This window comes from Arachis stenosperma, chromosome 7 (assembly GCF_014773155.1).
Source record: "Arachis stenosperma cultivar V10309 chromosome 7, arast.V10309.gnm1.PFL2, whole genome shotgun sequence".
NCBI lineage: Eukaryota > Viridiplantae > Streptophyta > Magnoliopsida > Fabales > Fabaceae > Arachis > Arachis stenosperma.
This window is the reverse complement of record NC_080383.1, coordinates 16,109,529-16,126,945: the sequence shown is the minus strand read 5'-3', so window position 1 is coordinate 16,126,945 and position 17,417 is coordinate 16,109,529. Positions and strand designations below refer to the sequence as shown.

The following is a 17,417-nucleotide window of genomic DNA, read 5'->3' as shown; positions in this document are numbered from 1 at the left end:
TAATAATAATAATAATAATAATAATAATAATAATAATAATAATAATATGATAATGGCACCGATCGTAATAATCATGATAAGAATATTTGATTCTAATCAGATCAAATCTTATGATATTAATAACGCACATTGATTTTAAATATTTTTAGTCATTTTAATTATATTAATTTTAAAAATATTAATATAATTCTAATTCTTATTTATTATCCAATAATAATAACAACAACAACAACTTGAAAAATCCGTATATAAACTATTTTAATTATCCGTGTATTATTATTAAAATTTTATCTACTTAATCTATCTATCTATCTATTCTATTATATAAAAATCGGATGTCTGCACTTAATGATGGAGCTGACGTGGCATGCTCCGGAGAGTGTTTCCCAATTTAATTATTTTAACTCATTCAATACAATTTATTACTATGACATAATTATATCAGCTAATTGATTTGATTAGATATTTAAATATTAATATAATTTATAATAATAATTATTACTTAATTAATTTTACTACATTAATTGTAATTTGTTATATTAGTTAATTAATTTATTCATTTATAAAGTTTGAAATAAAATAAATAATTTGTTGTTTATTCTAATTAAATTCATTAAATTTAATTTACATTATATACGAATTTATAATAATTTATAAATTACTCTAATTTTTAATATTCAATAAAATAATTTGTAAATCACTTTATATTATATATGTATTAACAAAATATTATATATATTTTAATGTATTAATTAAATATTATATACGTACAGAAAAATAAATACAAAGATGATTTATATAATATTAATAATATTATATTAGCACGGTGATTTTTTGTTTTGATATCATATAGTATTGATAATGATAATATTATTATATAGTATTATATAAACTTTCTAATATTAATATAGAAAATGAAAAAATTATTCCTTATGGTAATCATTCTTAGTGGAATAGTGTGTCCCTTATATAGTATTAATAATTGTTGCTTAATTTAAAGTAATTATATGTTGGTATCTTAAATTTATTTTTCAATAATGACCTAAATAGATAAATCTAATTGAATTGAATGATTATATAAAATATTTTATATTATTAATATACTAAAATTAAATTCATTTTTTGGTACAAAATTTTATAGGTAAATTTTATACAAGATTTAGTTATTTTTTATTTTTTAATTTGTTTTATCTGTGTTAATTTATTTAATTTTAAGTATCGTTATATTTACAATTACCGCCAGTATGATATTTTATAAAATATGAAAATCAATTTTTTTATAATTTAAATATCAATGTTTGAGTTAATTTTAATTTAACTTTTTTAAATTAATGTTATCTTTCATTTAGATCTTAATTAATTTAAAATACAAAAATACTAATATATTTATTGTCTCTTTAGATTTTATATTCTCTCTCTTCCACCCCCTCTCTCTCCCCTTCTCTCCCTACTTCTTTCCCTCCTCTCTCTCTCTCTCCTTTTCTCTCCCCCTCCTCTCTCTCTTTCTCTCCCTCTCTCCTTCTCTTTCTTTCGCTCCCTCTCTCTCAGCATATATAAAATTAGATTTTATATTCTCTCTCTTCTCCCTCTCTCTCCTTCTCTCCCTCTCTCTCTCCATGTCTTCTTTCCCTCCCCTCTCTCTCTCTCTCCCTTTCTCTCTTCTTTTCCTCTTCCTCTCTTTCTCTTCTCTCTTCCTCTTCTCTCTCTCTCCCCCTCTTTCTCCCCCTTTCCTCTCTTTGTCTTCCTCTCTCTCTCCAGACCTTTTCCTTTTCTCTCTCTCCCCCTCTCTTTCCTTATCTCCCTCTCTCTCCCCCTCCCCTCTCTCTCTCCCCTGTCCCTTTTTCTCCCATCCCCTTTCTTTCTCTCTCTTTTTTCTCTCCATCTATCCCTTTCTCTCATTTCTCTCTCTCTCCTATCCCTCTTTCTCTCTCTCTCTCTCTTTCCTTTTCCCTCTTCCTCTCTCTTTCTCTTTGTCTCTCTCACTTTCTCTCCCTCTCTCTCTTCTTCTCTTTCTCTCTTTGCACTCTTTTTTCCACTCTCTTATCTCTCTTTCTCTCTCTCCTCCTCTTATTCTCTTTCTCCTTCTCTCTTTTTTCCTCTTCTCTCTCTTTTTCTCTCATTCTCTTTATTTTTTTGGAGAAAAAAGGAGGAGAGAGAGAAAAGGGATATAGAGTGAGAAAAGACTGAGAGAGAAAGAGAAAAAAGAGAGAAAGAGAAGAATGAGAGAGAAAAATGAGAAGAAAGAGAGAGAAAAGGAGAGAGAAAGAAGGGAAGGAGAGAGAGAGAAATAGGAGAGAGAAAGAAAAAATAGAAAAATGAGAAAGAGGGAGAGAGAGGGGAGGGAGAGAAAGAGAGAGAGGAGGGAGATGATAGAAACAAAAGGGAGAGAGGAAAAAGAAAAAGAGAGAGAGAGAGAGAAGGGGATGGGATGGGAGTGGGAGAGAGAAGGAGAGGGGAGAAAAGAAAGGAGAGGGAGAGAGAGGGAGAGAGGGGGAGAGGAAAATGAGAGAGAGAGAGAGAGAGGAGGGGGAAAGAGGAGAAGGAGAGATAGAGAGAAAGAAAGAGGGGAGTGAAGGGGGAGAGAGAGAGGAGTGATAGGAGAGAAAGAGAAAAAAAGGAAAGAGAGGAAGAGAGATGAAGGAAGGGGAAAGGAGAGGGAGAGGGAGAGAGAGAGAAAGAAATGGGAAGAGAGAGAAGGAAAGAGGGGAGGGGGAGAGAGAGAGAGAGGAAAGAGGGGAGGAGGAGAGAGAAAGAAAGGGATAGAGAGAGAGGGAGAAAGAGGAGGGGAGAGAGAGAGGGGGAGGAGAGAGAGTAGAAGGAAGGGGAAGGGAGAAGGAAAGAGGGAAAATGAGAGAGAGAGAGAGAGAGAGAGAGAGAGAGAGAGAGAAGGGAAAGAGAGAGGAAAAGGAGGGAGAGGGAGAGGGAGAAAGAGGAGGGGAGAGAGAGAAGAAGAGAGACGAGAAGGGAGAGAGAGAGAGAGAGAGAGAGAGAGAGAGAGAAAAAGAATATGTAAAAACTAATTTTAGAGTTTAAATAAAACCAGTTTTAATTTGGTTTAAAACTAAACTGAACCATAAAAACTGGTTTTTAATAAACTGGTTTTCATAAAAACTATGGTTTCAGTTTAGTTTTTTATTTAAAAAAAATTGGTTTATTTAAAACAGTTTCAGTTTAGTTTCAATTCAGTTAAGTAAAACCAGTTTTTTTGCACACTCCTACCTGTATGCAAGGGGAACCTTCGCTTCCACCATCTCCTCCTGCGTCGCTATCATCTTCGTCGATGAACCGGGAACCTCCATCTCTCACTCTCTCTGCACGATCACTTTCACTGCTTCTCTTTGTAACACACTGCTCGCTATCTGCGCTTCCTCCCTTATATTGTCTTCACTGCCCTCTCAATATTGAACATGCATCTTAATTCTTACCCAATCATTTTTTTTTTATAAATTAAAAACACTCGATCAAAATATTTTTAGAGTAAAGTATGTTTTTGTCCCCAACGTCAAAGTTGTCGCTAACGTTTCAATCGTCTTAATCGTCTTTATTTTTACGACGCCCATCAGAAATCCCACGACGACGTTAAACACAAATTTTTAGCCATTTTTCTGAATTACACTAAGTAGACTTCAATATTTAAAAAAAGTTCATAAAGTAGTTACCTATTATAGTTTAATTATTTTTCGGAGGTTTTCGTGGAAGAAATCATCTCATCATAAAAGTGTTAGCATGCACTTGGAATAAGCCAATATGTGATGAAAATAGCAAGATAACCATCAAGTGTCATCTATGTGTATTTTATTTTTGAGTAAAATATAATTTTTTAATATTTATAATATTTTTTAAAATTGTTCATAACCTTTAATTTCATTTAATTTTATTCTAATATTTTTTATTTATATTAAAACTACTTGGTTACATGATTACATGGATGTGTAGCATCCTGTTTTTATAAAACATTAAATATAATAACTTTTGTAAAAAAATCAATCATTTTTTTTGTAGGAAGAATCAATTAATATGGAATTTAGATCCTCTAAATTTTAAATTTTTACTAGAGGATAAAGTGAGATCTTTCACTATTGAATACTTTTTTTCATATTTTTTCTTGGTCGCACCTATGAAATAAATGGTAATAGATCATACTTTACCCTCTAAAGTGAAATTCAAAATTTAGAGGATCCAAATCCATTAATATGTAGATTATCAACATTCCAAAAGGATCAAATTTGGTATGTAAATTTTGTCTAAATTATATAAGCACAAATATCTGGCCTAAAATTTTTAGAATTGCTGTTATTTTTTTTTTGTGGTTGTTCATGGTATCTCTCAACCGACAGATTAAAGACTAATTCGATGCGGATCTGAGTTTTATGTAAGAATTTGCCACTGATTAATAGGTTATTACATGCATAAGGCAAGATTTAAACTCTCGATATTTGATTAAGGGGACGAGTGAGCTGATTACTTGGTTAACCCAAGTTGGTTAGAATAGCTGTTAATGACTAGACCAAAAATTCAATAAAGTGAAAGAATGGGCCAAAGAACAAAGTTATGGAAACAAAACTTGTCAACGGAGTCCAAAATCAACAAAGAAGTAAGAAGGAGAAGGTTAAAGAAAAAAAAAAGAAAGTAGAAATAAGAGAAAAATCGAAGGAACAGTAAGCCCAAAAAAACACACGAAGGAACAGTAGTAACAAAAACAAGTATAAAAAAAAAAGAGGAAAATAGATAGATGAGGGGATCACTGGTCCCGGATTGGTTGTGCTTGTGCAGCTGGGATAGTCGCCGAGGGACTGAGTCACTGAGGCATAAAGATGAGATCTGTAGCGGTTGCAATAAGTATATAGAGTTGGAATTCGCTCTTCTCTAATTCACAACTCTTAGTCGAAAATGGAGTGCAGAAAAATCAGGGATGAGGTGCTTTTAATATGTAGTTGAGAAATTTGCTATCACATTTCTTCCATTCACTCAATAATAAACTAGAGTTGATTTGATGCACCTATGTGTTGTAGGGTGATGATAGGGAGACCGGTATCGAGGACGTTGAGAGTTTACGTGAAAAATCGATTTTGCTGTCCGGTGCAGGTGCATAACTATCTTCTCTTCTTCTGTCTTATATTGTATCGGTTGGATAATTAGATGTATTGTATTTGCAATTTCACCATTGTAATAACGTTAACCACTTTTTTCCTGTTCACTGTTTTGCAGTCCTAGACAATCGTTTGGCCTCCGTGAGAGAAATCAAAACTGATAGCCACAGGGCGAAAAGCAAAATGGAAATTCAAGACTGACTCCTGCTCCAACTCTCTGTTATCTTTCTGTTCAGTTCTTGTTCGATTTCTTAATCCTCATCCCATTTCTCTTGATATAGGTCAGTTGTTACACTTGCATTGACTATTCTTCCTCCTTGCGCTTCCTCCCTTGTATTGTTTTGAGTGAAATTGTGGTAGAGTTTTTAATTTTGTAGTATTGCAAAGACCTTAACCTGTAGTGCCGTTATACTAACATGATGGTTTATTAATTACAAGCCATGTGTAGCTTGTCGCAGCTGGAGCTCAATCAGGCTAGTCAACTAATGTGGTGAGGCATTCTAACATAATTACTTTTGATTTAGAATTAAATGAGAATAAAACCAGAGATACTATTTTATTTGGCCTTTAGGGTTTAATATAAAATTTCTTTTTTTTTTCTGATTTTTAAGTATATTTTTTTTGAATATATGTATCACATTTTTTTCTCATTTTATATTTCAGATTAGTAATGTAATTATTAAAATATATTTAAAAAAAAAGAAAAAAATATTATAACATCACTATTTAAAAAAAAGAAAGATACGTAAAAAAAAAGAAAACGAAAAATTAAAACATTACTATTAAAAAAAAATTATTAATATGTGTATAAATGGGGACGGGATTGAAGAATATATATGGATATAAAAAATAAAAAATTATTATACGATTATAGAATAAAAAAATAATTATATATATAAAACGAAATAATTATAACAAAAAATAATTAATATATGTGATTTAAAAAATATTTTTAATAATCGATAATATAGAGTTTATCAAAATATAATTCATATATTTTTTTATTTATGTATATGTATATATATTACGAAAAACTACCGTAATATATATATATATATATATATATATATATATAATTATTTAACAAAATTAATATAAGGTTATGAAAAGTCTCATTTAATTTGAGAAGAACAAGACGACTTATATAGAAATGGTTTTCGTGGAAGGTAAGTTGATTATTTTTTATGATTCTTTCAAGTGATGCTAGGTCCGTTTTATAAATATTTTTTGTTCATATTTTAAGTTTATTTGATAAGTAAACCCTTACCCGAATCAAAGACAGTGCGTTTTTATAAATTTATAAGTGCTAATAGCCTTTATATTTAATTTGTTTTATAGTGTGATAATAGCCAATATATTTGTTTGTGGATTTAACTATTACTATATTATTTATGATCACATTCATTATATATATCTGATTTATTAAAAAAAGTAGATTATTAAAATCGATTAATAACTATTTTAAAATTAATTCAATTAACACTAGATTAAAAAAATAATGCATAACATGTTACTTTTTTATTAATTAAATTATTATAATTTAAATTAATTTAAAAAAATTAAAATTAAAATTTTAATCTTATCACGTACATAGCATGGATAATTACACTTGTTAACTCTTTTAATAGAAAGAAAATAAAAAACCTAAATTACTCGTATTCTTATTATATTATGGTTATTGAGGGTCTGATTTGAGATTCTTGGGGATCATCGCACAACCAACTTGGTAGGAAGAAGATTGAACTGTGATTAAACTTGAGCCAAATCTGAGCCTCAGATTTAAAAAATAGATTTTTTAATTTTTTTAACAATTGAGGGAGCAAAGTATAATATTTTATCATTAATTTTATAAGTGAAACTAAAAATAAATATGAGAGAGTGCAATAAAAGGTTAAAAAAGTTAGAGATTACGCTTTACACTTTTAATTTTTTTAATATTAGAGAGGATCCATTCCCTAATATTTGAAGCTCCTACCAATTCGATGGACAATGATGAGTAAAATGGTAACTGAACGGCGAGAAAATGGTTCACAAATCTGACTTTTAAATTTGTGACCATACTCCACGTGTCGAACATGCACTCGGAAAAAAGTAAGGATTGAGAAATTCTCAATCTGTAAATAGAATAAATTGAGTTTATATAAAAATCTCAATCTACAGATAAAGTTAGTATCAGATTCAAATCCTACTCTATTCTACCTATTGTCACCCCTAAATCTAAAGGTATATATACATTAATATACATTAATAAATTTAACCCTCAAATTTGAATATCTTTAAATTCAATTTTTTATAATCCGCTTTTGAATTTTTGTTTTCTTTATATTTTTTTAATTTCTAAAAACTGACCCACATTTCAATCTGGGTAAAAAAAAATCTTTCACCATACAATTCGGAGGCTTGGACTTATGAACCAACAAGGTATGTATATGGGCCGGATCACATCGGGTTTGACCTAACTCAGATCCGACCCGAAACATAGATCGGGCCTAATTTTTAGACACTAATCCGACTCTAAACCCAAGGAAACCTATGCACCTTTGGGTCGGGTGAAAATTGAGTAAAAATCGGATAAAACTGGGTCTTTAGCATGTAAAAATCACCTAATTTTCAACCATGATTTTACAATTTATATAGTAAAATTCACTTAGAAAAATATAACAAGAACCAACACTTCTCTAAAATTAAAGTATAACCACAATCAATACTAATATTGTCTAATAACACCAAATATTTAAATCAATACAAATAACACAATATTATGCATTAGTCTAAAGTCTTATGCATTTTAAACATAAAACATTAACTTATAGTCTTATAATGACTAATAATACAAAATATTAAGATTTACAATACTTAAATTTCACATAAGAATAATCATCATCCATCATTAATAACACAAAATATTAATTGTGTACGATGACTGGGCCACGGGGTCGAGTTTGGGTGATCCGAACTATGGCCCGGATCCGACCCGAAATAATGACTGGATCTATTTTTTTGAGACCCTTACCCGACTATAAACCCGATGAAATTACACCAAATTAGTCTCTAAAAAATTCGGGACCGAACCGAGTCTTCGGATAGGGTCGAACCATGAACACCCCTAGAACCAACGATGCATGACTGCAGCTCCCCCAAATCGGACTGTCGATTTTCCTACTCCCCAAATCTGTGCCTCCCACTTGTGGTTTCGAATTGGCTACATATTGTTTATAAACACGGGCACGGATTTCATGTGTCGTGTGTGTTTCGCTTATCAGTGTGCCTATTATTTAATTTTAGCTGATTGGTGCGTTTGATAAAGAGAGCCGTTGGATTTTTTTAGTTTTTTAATCTAACAGTAGAGATATTTGTCTTTTTTAATTGATTAATGAATAGTTTTTGCAGATTTTATGTTATAGGAGTTACTTTAAAAAATTGATTTTTTACTAATTATTGTTATAGATCTAATATCTATCTGGATTAATAATTTAATATAGCAAAAATTTATGAATTTATAAATTTAAATTAATTAGAGTTAATTATTCTATTTTAAATTAAACTAAAGAATCCGATAAAATCTAAATTATAAATTCTAAATAATTAATAAAATATTAATTTTTTATAGCATCTTAATTAATAAAAATATTAATTTTTACAACATCTTACTGTGATTAATACTTTAAACAATTAATAATTTTTCATAACATATTACTATAATTAATAAAATTAATATAACATAATTATTAATTTCTCATTAATAAAATTACTCAAAACAATAATTAATTTTTTAAATTATGTTACTATAACTTATAAAATTATTCTAAAAAATTATTAATTTTACATGATATTTTATTAATTATAATTAAATAATTTAAAGAATAATTTTATTAATTATATAGTAAAATGTTATATAAAATTAATATTTTTTAAAATAATTTTATATATTATAATAATATAATTTAAAAATTTTAATTTTTCTTGTAAGTTTATTAATTATAATAATATAATATAAAAAATTAATTAATTTATAAAATAATTTTATTAATTATAATAATATGTCATAAAAATTTATTAATTATTTAAAGTATTAATTATATTAAGTTATTATAAAAAATTAGTATTTTTTAGATTAATTTTATTAAATTTTTTGGTAACAAAATTAAAACAACCAAACAAAAAAAAAATATTAATATACAATAATAGGACGATCTCTATCATTAGATTAAAAAACACAAAAAAAATTTAACGACTCTCCGTATCAGACGTATCAATCAACCAAAATTAAAAACGGAAAAGCTCTGCATACAAGCCATTAGGGCTTGTATGCTTTACAAGTTTATTAAATAATAAATTTAAGATACTCGCTCCTCCAGCTACGTTGATTACACGCGCTATATAATATGCCGCGTATATCTAACTTCCAAATTTAAAATATTTGTTTCCTTCTTCGTTTTCGTTATTTTGAGATTTGGTTGTTCTTCTTCTCGCGCGTTTTCGCTCATTCTTCTCCATCGATCTTTTCCTCTTCTTTTCTCACTGGTATGTTCTTCGTTTACGTTCTCTTTTTCTCTCTCTGCAACTCGAGCTTCGTTTTCTCTGTTGATTTGTTGTTTTCTGAAATCAAAGTTCGAACTCGTTTTGAAGATAATGGATCCTTCAAGCTCAGATTCTGCGCTGAATCCAGGAGATGTGGATTATGAATTTGAATCTAACGAAGTTCCTGAGGTTTGATTTACAGTAATTTGTATAGCATTGTGTAGTTTAATTATCTGGAATTTATAGCAGACGCTCGGGTGTAGATCAATCTCTTCTTTGGGTGTATTTTAGCTATAAGTGTGGGTGTATATACACTTTACTGGTTTTTTGTTATTTTAATTGAGTTGTTGTTGTTCAGTTGTATTATATGTATTATATCAGACATGATTGTGTGTGTTTTTAGTTTTTGAGATTGTGTATTCTGCAGTCTGTGTATTCACAGTTTATGGCTTTAAAGGTCATTCTGTAGTTGAGTTGTTTCGGTTCGGGTGTATCATATAAGACATGATTGGGTGTATTTGTATCATATCTATGGGTGTATTCACAGTTCTGACACGGTTTATTGTGCAGCCTCTCTCTGTTGTTGATGACGAGCTTGTTCCGAAGGTCGGAATGACCTTTAGGACCCTTGAAGATGCCGGAAAATTTTACAGGAACTACGCCAAGGCTGCAGGTTTCTCTACAAGAGTTCGGTGCACAAATAGGAAGGGAAACGAGATTAAGAATCAACTGATTACATGTAGCAGAGAGGGAAAATGGAAATCTAAAATATCTCCAACCGAGAAGACCAATCCGACAGCCGGTTTAAACTGTCCTGCAAGAATTTATATACACACATTGAAGGATGTCGGTGCTTGGATCATTTCAAAGGTTGTGCTGGATCATTCACACCCCTGCTGTCCAAGCAAAGCAGAGATGCTCAAACAGCACAGGGAACTAAGCATGTCCATTCGTCGTATGATAGAGAATAACGACGAGGCCGGTATCAGACCAAGCAAAACCTACCAATCATTTGTTGCGGCTGCCGGGGGTCACCGCGAGTTAAATTTCATCGAAAAGGACGTGAGGAATTACATTACCAGGGAAGTGCGGAATGTTTCCGAACAAGAAGATGCAAAGGAATTCGGGAAATATTTGTTAAGGATGAAAGAGAAGAATCCGAATTTCTTTTTTGAGCTCCAACTTGAGGAGGATCAATCGATTAAGCTGGCCTTTTGGGCCGACGCAAGAAGCAGAGCGGCCTGTGAGTATTTCGGAGACGTCATTTCATTCGACACCACTTACAATACAAACAGGTAACAAACTGTCCCTTTTTATGATGCTAAATTAATTTATTTTTACTAATCCGCAGCAGAGGTGTATATTGGCCGTGTCATTGGGTGTATTCTAAGCATATGTTGGGGTGTACCTAATGATTTTGCATTCTGGACCATGGCAATTCGTTTCAGGTATAATTTGGTCTGTGGTTCTTTTGTCGGGGTGAATCACCACGGCCAGTCAACACTTCTCGGATGCTCTTTGATGAAGAACGAAGAAATTGAATCATTCAAATGGTTATTTCAATGCTGGCTTCGTTGCATGGGAGGAAACGCTCCGAAAGGTTTTCTCACCGATCAGTGTGCATCAATGAAAAGGGCTCTAGAGGCCTGTATGCCAACAACAGTTCACCGCTGGTGTGTTTGGCACATCATGAAGAAGATTCCAAGCAAATTAAACGGGTACAAGGGACACGCCGATATCGAACAACAAATGAGCCATGTTGTTTGGAACTCTCACAGCAAAGACTCATTCGATAGGAATTGGAACGATTTTCTGGTGAATTTTGGTCTTGCGGACAACAAGTGGCTCTCAGGTAATGTGTTTTTAAATTCTGCAGCAGAGGTGTAAATTGTACTATCTCTCGGGTGTATTTTACTGTGTGTGTTTGGGTGTATTATGCAGATCTGTACGAAGACCGTCACATATGGGTTCCTATCTATCTGGACCACAACTTCTGGGCAGGGATGAGAAGCACACAAAGGAGCGAGAGCATGCATTCATTTTTTAACAAGTACATCACCCGTAACAGCTCGCTCATTCAGTTCGTCAAACAGTACGATAATTGCCTCGGAAGCAGGGAGCAAGCAGAGAGAGAATCAGATGCTGCAGATTTTCATACGGTCATACCATGTGCAACCAAATCCCCCATCGAAACTCAGTTTCAAGATGCGTACACCCAAGCAAAGTTTAGGGAAGTCCAAGCCCAATTGAGAGGAAAGGCTAATTGCATCACCAGATTAAAGAATTCCGCTCTAGGCTATTCAGTATACGAAGTCGGAGAACAAGTTTCCAGCTCAATATTGGACAAGTTCGTGGTTACCTACGACTCAGTTGCAGCCGAGGTAAAATGCCAATGCTTATTATTTGAGTCGAGAGGGATACTGTGCCGTCACGCACTAAGCGTGTTAAGCTTCGAACAAGTAAGCCAAGTGTCCCCTAGGTACATACTGGAACGATGGAGCAAGAAGGTAAAGAGGCGACACACACACATCAAGAGCAGCCACGACGAGCCACTAATGGAGCCAAGAAGCAAGAAGTTCGACCAACTGGTTTTTCGTTCGCAAAATATTTGCGAATTTGCCTCCGAATCGGAGGAGCTGACTGCAATTCTGCACCGTGCGTACGATAACGTCATGGCCGAGATGGAAGCATTAAAAGCCAAAAGGAAGGGGACATCTTCTTTATCCCACGAAGACGCCAACTTGGAATCCGTTAACGAGCTTCAAAGCCCGCCAAGGATTCGAACAAGAGGACGTCCAAAAAACAGGCTAGGTTCAAAGCTGGAGAAACAGATTGCAAATGCCACAAAGAAGAAGAAGACGAAAGTTTTAAGCGAGGTAAATGTAATGTTCTTTAAATCTGTGGCGATTGAGTTTATTTTTCTAGTTAATTGTTTAGCTAATGCGTGAGTGTTATATTCAGATAAACCTGTTTGATGCTGCATCAGCGGCGCATTCAAGTAGCAGCCAATACCAGGGACAAGTTATAAATTATCAGTTCAGGGTACCAGCAGCAGGGGATAACTCTTTGGGTGTATAGTTATAGGGAGTATGGGTGTAAAATCCCTGTTACCTTTGGGTGTATTTTTGTTAATAGACAATTTACATATAGACACATATATAGATACATATAGAACAAAAGCTGTAAAAATTCACAGGTTATGGGCGTATATTTCAGTTGATGTTTTTTTTTCATATTTTAGTAGTTGTAATTCATTCATTTTGAATACTGCACAGACAATTGGGTGTATATTTTTACTCAACCTCGGGTGTATTATTAGACTAGCGTTGGGTGTAACAATTTATAATATACGTATGCCTTGATTTTTTGCTTTATGTTTTACCACCTGTAATACAGTTTTTAAATACATCACAGACAGTTTATCAGCACAGATAGTTTAACTATGGGAAAAAATATACATTGAATAAATTGAATGGCAAACATTTACATCATTTGTTCAATTTACAAACTACCCAGTTTCTATATCCTCAGAATTAATCTGACAGAACGGACTCAATAATACAGAGGATGGCTTCGACAGCCTTATAGCACTACTCTCTCTAATTGCCTGATCTCTCTGTCTATTCAACTCACTAAATAGTATCCGGGAAGCATATTCCACTCTGTAGTGGTCCACCTCCTCCTACAATTAAAAAGTATGTTATGTTTAAACAGAAATATTAATTCAGTAAAGTAATACAGAGTTATATACTTCTAAAGACAGTTACCTGTGTCCAGTTATCCCATTCATACTTCCCCTTTTTAATGTTTTCCGGCTCTATTAACTCAAGCCACTTCATTACGTAAATAGCGCAGTCATAGCTGAAAACGAAGAAAATAAATTACAAATCTCATTTAGGAAAGTTTAAGGTTCAGAGCCACAAATCTATACCTTGTTTTTTGGCCTGAAATTTTAACATATGGGGCTTTAATTTCCTTCTCCTTCTCGCCTTTCTCGAGAGGTTTTCCGCCGGCATGTGCTATCAATCTCGAAAATACATATCCCTTAAATACCAAAACAAGTCAGTAATACACCCGAGTCAATTGACAAGACACACCCAACTTAATATGGAATATACACCCAACTCAAATTTCAAAATAGACCTATCTATTAAAGTAAAGAAGACAGAGGGAACTTACAGTGAATTTATTAATTTCCTTTCTCTCAGGGCTTGGAGCTTTTTTGTGTAGCGGGTCAAGTATTTGACATTTCCGCGTTCTTGTATTTATTAGCCACAACCACCAATGTCCCGAGTGGCAAACAGGAGCAAAAATCTGAAGGATTGCCACATTTCAACAGTCTGTTATTTCATTTGGCATATAAGTAAATAAGCGTAATAACAAATTTACGAAACAAAAACTTACATATGGATGCGAACTTAATTTTTTCCTATCTATGAAGGGAATGAAATTGGGGTAGGCTTCCACCCTGAATTCTCTGTTCGTTTTTGGAGATATGAATTCCCCCTTTGGGTGATCAGAAAGTGCCATGCTCTGCAAGAATTGCAATACAAGAAATGAAAACATGAACATAAACAACTTACACCCAATGTAAGCTAAAAAAATACACCCAAACCAATGCATAAAATACACCCAAAGTTTGTAGAAGTAACACTTACCACAATATCTGGGGGGAGACAGTATATTTGTGCATGAAACCTCTTTTCCTTTTTCTGGTTTAGGATGAGGCAGATGGCAGATACAACCTAGAAATCAATTTTAAATTAATAACCATTGCAGTTGACTTTGGTGTAAAAACATTAATGTTAGTCTAAAATTACCTGACATTCTATATCACTGTTTGCCTGGAGGGATGCAAGTTGCGTTCTCATCAAAATGTACTCTCCTTGGCCAGTCACAGTGCATATCTCCTCAAACTCGTTAGTATTGCCCTTTGCATCTTCCTTCAGTCTCGTCCCCCAGATGTAGCACTTTTCTTTCATATCATCCGGAATTTGATTTGTTCCCCCCGGTGTTTCAAACTTAGCAGAACTTTCTCCCCCAGTCTCCCTCCGAATTTGCGGACTTTCGTCTTTTCCCTTTGACGCACTGCCTGCTATCTTTTGGACTAAACTGTCCAATTGTTCTAGCATAGTTGCAGTTCCTGGAGATTTTTCCCTTTCTGTCTCCTGCGTCGATGCCCCCTCCTGGCTTGAATCTGTCAATCCGAGGCTGAATGATGGCATCCCCGGATCTGTTTTAGGAGCATAGCTTGTTGTCCGTGCCATCATCAACAGGGCAGCAGCGTCCTCGGCGTCTGGATGACTGGATCATTATGTACAAGAATAAGAGTAAGAATAAGAATATACGGATGACAAGCAAAGATTGATTCTAGTCTAATTAACTTACATTTTTGTTGGAGCTGGGGGAAGCTTGGGTGTTGTTTCTTGAAGTTGTTTCGGGGTTTCAGGAGTGCTGCACAGTTACACAAAATCGATAAGGAAGAGTATACACCCAAACTTTTAGCAAATATACACCCAAACCCTAAACAAATATACACCCAATACTATTTTCTTACGTTTCTCTAGCCCCTTCAATCTGTAGCATAGGGGTTGGTTCGGAATCTGCGTCAGTGGTTGTTTGCTGGGATGGCGGCACAAAAAATTGGATCGGGACTCTAAACAAGAATAAAAATGAAAGGTTAACAACGTATTTGAAAATAATAAGGTTATAAGGTTGAAATATTCTTGGATAACTTACATTGCAAGCGCTTCCGACGGCGTTTGTTCCCTAACAACCATCATATTTGGATCATCCGGAGTCAACCTAAAATACACCCAAAGAAGTTCAAAAAATACACCCGAACAATTCTAAAAGAAGACGGGCTTTGTTTTTTGAGAACTTACATAATTGCAGTTTTTACTTTTTTTTGCTGCCTTTTTTTTCTTGAATAAAATAATAAAGGGCTTTTTTTTCTAAAAAAAATATATACAGAATTAGAAGTAGAATTTATTAGAAGAACAAAAGTAACGGTTATTTGAAAGAGAAATTACATGCTCTGAGACGGCTGTTTTACACTACTCTGTTCTGTGGGTCCTTGAGAGGAAGGATCATCACTTCCCAAGTTCACAGCCGGTAGTCTGAACAGATTTCATGTTATTCAAACGAAATATAAGTCCAACTTAGTAAACAAGATACACCCAACTTGATCCACAAAATACACCCATATTGTTTCACAGAATACATCCAAATCACGATAACAAGATTTTATTAAATAATAAAGCTTCTTACGTTTCAGAGGACACATAGCGATCTTCTGTCGATCCCAGGTCAGGCTGGTTGTCCCTGCGAAACAAGATACAATTATTAGCAAACAAAAGACACCAAAATCTCAAATACACAGCACAGCAAGACATACCCCTCTGCAGCAGATTTATGAACATTTCCCCCTAGCAATTCATCAAGTTCGTCACTTGATATTTCATATGTCTCACTACATTCATAAAATAAGACGTTAATAAAAATAATTACGATGATAGACCGTAGGATAGCTTACGAGGTACTGTACCCGTAAAAGTATTGATTTTCTTCAGGAGGTGAATCCTCCACAACTACTTTTTTCTTTTTTTGTGGTGTTCTGGGTGGAAAAAAAAAACAGTACCAATCAGAAATAAAAAATTAATTTTATCACAGAATTTTATCCAAAGAAGTGCTTACTCTTTTGGAGTTGTTTTTGTTTCTTTCTTTTTCTTCTCCTTCTCTGCAGGAGATGATTCTTCGCTCCTATAAGTCAATAACAGACGCTTCAGTTAATACACGAAATCTTTATAACGAAGCCAAAAGAAAGGAGTAATAATTTCAGGACATTACTGGTCACTTGGTTCAGATTCAGATTCTGAATCAGAATCCGACTCCTCTTCCCTCTGCTTTCTTTTTCTTGAGTCCATTCTGCAGGCAAACAATCATCATTTAGAACATACTAAAAATACACCCAATTGAATTCACGAGACACACCCAACTGAGTATACAATATACACCCAACGCAGCAAAAGAAACACACCCTGCTTAATAAGCTACATACACCCAACGTGGACAAACAAAATACACCCAAACCCTATAAAGAAATTACACCCAAGTATGGTACTTACTTTTTCCCCTTTTTGCCGGGGTGTTTAATTCCCGAATCCTCCGAGTCTTCTTGAGCCTCAGACTCAGAGGTAGAAGTGTCACTCTCGGTAGTTTCTGTCTCCGAAGACGATGTTGAGCTCGCCTTCCTTTTTTTTGTTTTTTTTATTTCCTGTTTTTTGTTTTTTTTTCTTTTTTTCTCATTTTTTCTTTGTCTCTGCCAAATTCAGAATCCCCTGAAACATGAGATATTTTAGTTAGCAACATTAGGGTAAATAAAGTACACTAACTTATTATGATTACTCACCAAAGTTTCTCTCTCTCTTCATTCATTCTTTTCACCAACTGCTCCTTAGTCCAGTTGGCAATCCATGGCTTTGGTGGTCTTTCACCCCTGTTGTTGCGTTTGTTTTTTGAAAGGTGAAAGTAGATTATCATCAGGGCGAAGAGGCAGCCATTGATTGCCTTCTTCTTCTTCTCCTGGTAGTCTGTTATGCCCCTGATCATGAAGGTCAAGACATGCCCCCCCCAGTTTCTCTCCTCTATGCCCTCCATCTCAAAAATCGGGACCAGGTGCACCGGCGATATTTTGTTTATCGTCGTTGGCAAAAGGAACGCCATCTGTATGTAGAGGATGAATATCCTCTTGAACATCAGGCGTTCCTCTTCGTTGCCAACGCCGATTTCCATCATTTCATCGGT

The 17,417-nt window shown here is 33.7% G+C and overlaps 2 long non-coding RNA genes across 2 annotated transcripts; both read right to left on the bottom strand.

Moving 5' to 3' along the window:
- Positions 1 to 14,100: 14,100 nt before the first annotated feature.
- Positions 14,101 to 14,466, bottom strand: LOC130940755 (uncharacterized). Its single transcript, XR_009070399.1, has 3 exons — positions 14,432 to 14,466; positions 14,270 to 14,356; positions 14,101 to 14,144 (listed from the first exon to the last, which is right to left on the bottom strand). It is a non-coding gene; the product is annotated as an uncharacterized LOC130940755 (long non-coding RNA).
- Positions 14,467 to 15,050: 584 nt separating this feature from the next.
- Positions 15,051 to 15,383, bottom strand: LOC130940800 (uncharacterized). The gene is made up of 3 exons (XR_009070413.1): positions 15,351 to 15,383; positions 15,169 to 15,267; positions 15,051 to 15,065 (listed from the first exon to the last, which is right to left on the bottom strand). It is a non-coding gene; the product is annotated as an uncharacterized LOC130940800 (long non-coding RNA).
- Between the last annotated feature and the right edge of the window lie 2,034 nt (positions 15,384 to 17,417).